This window comes from Octodon degus, unplaced genomic scaffold, assembly GCF_000260255.1.
Source record: "Octodon degus isolate 3935 unplaced genomic scaffold, OctDeg1.0 scaffold00004, whole genome shotgun sequence".
In the NCBI taxonomy this organism is placed as follows: domain Eukaryota; kingdom Metazoa; phylum Chordata; class Mammalia; order Rodentia; family Octodontidae; genus Octodon; species Octodon degus.
This window is the reverse complement of record NW_004524580.1, coordinates 8,730,635-8,735,109: the sequence shown is the minus strand read 5'-3', so window position 1 is coordinate 8,735,109 and position 4,475 is coordinate 8,730,635. Positions and strand designations below refer to the sequence as shown.

The following is a 4,475-nucleotide window of genomic DNA, read 5'->3' as shown; positions in this document are numbered from 1 at the left end:
AGTAAAGAGCTCTCAATATGATAGTTATGCAGGACTATATAAAAAATATATTAGATGAACCCTTATTTTTTTTTTCTTTTAAGAAATGGAATTGTATTGAAGCTTGATGATTCTTATAGTAAATAGATTACAATAAAACTGTAGTTGCTGGTTAAGTTCTACTAGTTGTTTTTAATTCTCTTTGACTTTTTCTCCTGGTCTTCTGTTAGCCTTTCTGCAGGTTGCTTCTTCAATCCTTTAACTTTCCTGGTTTGTAGTTTGCTTGGATCTTGTTTCTGTATATGAATCCTTCCGCAAGTTGTACCAAAAGTATTCTGAGACATATTTTTCTTCTTTGACTTGAGAGCTTTCGGCATTTTCCTAGAGAGCTTATAAAGGTCATCTGAAGCCAGGTGTGTCCTCCTCAGAACCAGGTCCAGTGATGGTCCCATCTCTTCCAACTCAATCAATGGTGTTCTGCAACCAGATTTCTTCAAGAGCAACTTTTAGCTGTGAAAATAAACCTTCCCCTTCAGAGCAGTGAAGTGCAAGACATACTGTAACTCAGCCAGGCAGATATTGGCCACTATGGGGCCTCTGAAGAAATTAATAAGAAGGCTTTTCAGCCTTCTATAGTCTTCCGTCACATCAAAATCATCGCCAGCAAATATTAACATGGGATTTGTTCCCTCAGGTCATTTACTGTTCTTCATCCCTTTTAGAGACACAAATTTCTCAATACGTAATTCAATCATATCCAGCACATAGTAATCACAATATGACCTATTACTAGGTTATTGGGGCACTTCCTATTACGGGATCCAAACATGAATAAAGAACAATCTGACTTCTTTAAAAATAATTCCAGTGATGTCTAATCTTCAAACGGTCTTGTTCTATTTTTCTTCCCATAATTTTACTGATAAACAAATAGCAATGAGGCAGTTTCAAATCAAATCGGAAGTACAGTTTCAATAATTAACACATTGCATACATTCTTCCTAGTGGTTAATTACTGTACAAGATGCGGACATGATATCCTATTTACAGACACCATTAGAGCAAATCATTCTATTCATTAAGAGAATGTAACTATATATCTATCCTAACCACTTTGAATACACAGATACAAAATGGACATTCATCTGTATCCCCTTTCTTTGTTAAGTTCCATTATTTGGATATTATAGGTGTGTAAACTCAGCAAAATATTCTAAAAGAGTCCAGTAGCCCATAATAGTATTGGGTCTTCCACTTGACTGGCAATGTCAGAAATTGTTGACCTGAATCCCCTACAGCTCAACATAATAGCATGGCTTTACTTATATTTCCTTTTTATACTTTTCTGCTGGATGGTTAAGACCCAGGTAAAGTAGGACCTATGCAACAAGAGTTGTAGCTTTTGGGTTTGATAAGGTCAGTGAAATCCCCTCAGGATTTATCCTGAGATCCTGTACCTCAGATTGTAGAACCTTTGTCAGTGGCAGCCATGTGGATGAGTCATGGCCATTGCTTGGCCAATGTGCTCTCTGTGAAAGCCTGAGAGAGTGTCTTCTCCCCATGTGACTCTCCTTAGGCCCACTCTATGTCATCGATCACTTTCCTCTTTGGCCCCATAATCTCCTTGATCAGAAAATTTGGGACACTACCGAGGTACATGATGTTACAGTACAAGCTCTCATATGTCCTGAGTCTTAATTGACCTTAGAAGGTTCGGGCCAAAATGTTGGCTTTCCTTGAAGCCCTCCTTTTTCTCTAATTTTGGTATGCAAACTTAGGTTGTTAACCATCCAGAAGACAAGCTTATTGTTATTATCAAATGATTTAGGCTATCAATCTTAACCTCACTATCTCACTGCATTTCAAACATCTTAGGCATAATAAGGAACAGGTATTTTTCATTAAGTATTGATATGTTGAACTTTAACTCCCTACATAATATGATAAAAAAGCATTTAAAAATTAGATTATATTTTAAAAATAGGATAAAGAATTACATACTTCTCATGTTTGCACATAAGTCCAAAAATCTCACCATATACAACCTTGAAGCAGGACAGTCCCACAATATCCTTTTCTGGTCTCTTGCTTTCATTCACCACTCCCTTCTTCTTGAAAAACCATCTACCTGAGAGACATCATAGCAGCAACTGGCTTGTCATGACAAGCAGCTCATATTCAGAAGACCAGAATGACAGGCACTCCCAGCATGAAACTACTATTACAAATTACCATCTGCAGTGCGTTTGCTTAGTTCACAGGTAGCAGTATATATAGTTAGTCAGTATACCACAATTTTTAACTACCTCCTTTGGACACATATAAATCTTTGTTAGTACTTTTTTATTTTTTAAGGAGAGTAGAAAATAGTATTGAATTGGAAAATTTTAAATAATGCAGACTTTCATTTAATAAAATAATATGAATTTCACAGTATTTGTTGTAATGCATAGTGTTGTCTTCTAACAAGTTGTTCATATCACCAGATATATGCATACAAGTTTTGAAGAAGGAAAAAAGAAAGGAAAATATAAGAAATTAATAAGAGAAAAACTACAAATTTGAAAAAGAGACAAAAAATTAATCATTAACTATTCTTTTCCATACATGAGCAGAAATCCAAAGTACAGTTGTTCAAACCATCCTGCTTCCATACATAGATATATCTCTTTCCCACTCCCTCTCCTGTCCTTCTTCTCAACTCAGTAATTACTTCCTTTTGAAAAGTTCATTCTCTTTTCCCAGAATCTATTATATCCTTTAGATTCTACTTTCTCTTTTTCTTAATAATTTTATTGAGAAGCAAATAGCAATGAGATAGTATCAACACTGATTACTAGTACAGTTTCAATAATTAATACATTGCATATTCTTGTCTTGGTGGTTATTCATTGTACAAGATGCAGACATGATATCCTGTCTCAAACACTATTAGAACATATCTCTCTATTCATTGAATTAAGAGAACACAGCTAAATATCTATCCTAACAATTTGGAGTATACAAGTACAAAATGGTCATTCATTTGTAGCCCCCTTTTTGGTTAGCTTTGTCATAGAAGGGCATTCCATTGTCATTTATATAAGGTAGGTGCATGAATTCAGCAAAATATTCCAATATAGTCCAGTAGTCCATTACAGTAGTGGGTTTTCCATAAGACTGGCAATGTCAGAAGTTTTTGGCTTGAGTTTTTTACAGCTCAGCATATTAATATGGCTTTACTTTTTATACCTCCTTTTTTATACTTTTCTGATGGATGGTTAAGACCAAGATAAAGCAAGACCCATATAACAAAATATGTTACTTTTGTATCCAATAAAATCAGTGAAATCCCCTCAGGATTTATCCTGAAACCTTGTACTGCAATTTGTAGATCCTTTGTCAGTGTCAGCCATGTGGATTAGTCACGGCCTTTGCTTGATCAATTTGCTGTCTGTGAAAGCCTGAGAGAATGATTTTTCTCCATGTGACTCTCCTTCGGCACACTCTACATCATGAATCACTTTCCTTTGTGGCCCCATAATCTCCCTGATAAGAAAATTTGGGACACAACTAGTTACATGGTGTTACATATAGGATCTCCTATGTCCTGAGTCTTCATTGACCTTGAAAGGCTAGGGCCAAAATGTTGGCTGTCCTTGCAGCCCTTCTTATCTAATTTTTGGTCTGCAAACTTAGGTGGTTAACCCTCCAGAAGAGAAGCTTATTGTCATTACCCTACAACATAGGCAGTTGAGCTTAACCTCACTCTTTGTCTGAATATCAAACATCTTAGGCATAACATGGAACAGGTATTTTCCACCAAGTATTGATATGTTAAACTTTTAATCCCTCTAGAATATGAAGAAAAAAACTGAAAAAATTAAAATAATACTTTAAAAAATGAATGAACAGTTGCATAATTTTACACAGAATTTAGAAATCTAACCATATGAAGCCTTGTAGCAGTACAATCCTGTGACTTTTTGTTTCTTGTCTTTTGTTATCATTTATTACCTTGTTTTAAACAAACATTTACTTGAGAGACAGTATGGCAGTAATTGTCATGACAAGCATTACATATTGAGAAGACCAGAATAGCAGGCATTCCAAGCATGACCCTACCCTACCATTACACATTGCTGTCTTCAGTGCAGTTGCTTAGTTCACAGGTATCAGTATATACAGTTAGTCAGGGTGTGATTCCTATCAAATAGCTGCTAGTTTCAAAAGCATGCTTGAGATTCTCAGGATCATTGCCTTAACCATCTTGTGCATATAAATGTATGGCTTTGCCCCTGTCATGTTTCCTAGTTTTTCTCCTTCTCCTCTCTTCATTGTCTAATCCTCAAGTTCTCATTTTCCTTTTATTTGTTTATATATTTCTATTTTTATTTCTTCTTTTGAGTTCTTTTACTGGGGAGACTATGTGATATTCAGGCATGTGTGACTGGCTTATTTCACTTAGGAGTATATCTTCAAATGGCATCCACTTAAATATAAAGGTTTCGAGTTTA

General features: G+C 35.4%; 1 protein-coding gene and 1 pseudogene across 1 annotated transcript in view; both read right to left on the bottom strand.

Annotated features, from left to right (window-relative positions):
* Window positions 1–4,475, bottom strand: part of Acss3 (acyl-CoA synthetase short chain family member 3) — a 213,141-nt gene that overhangs the window by 70,811 nt on the left and 137,855 nt on the right. The window lies entirely within an intron of this gene.
* Window positions 154–4,475, bottom strand: part of LOC105742303 — a 12,979-nt pseudogene continuing 8,657 nt past the window's right edge.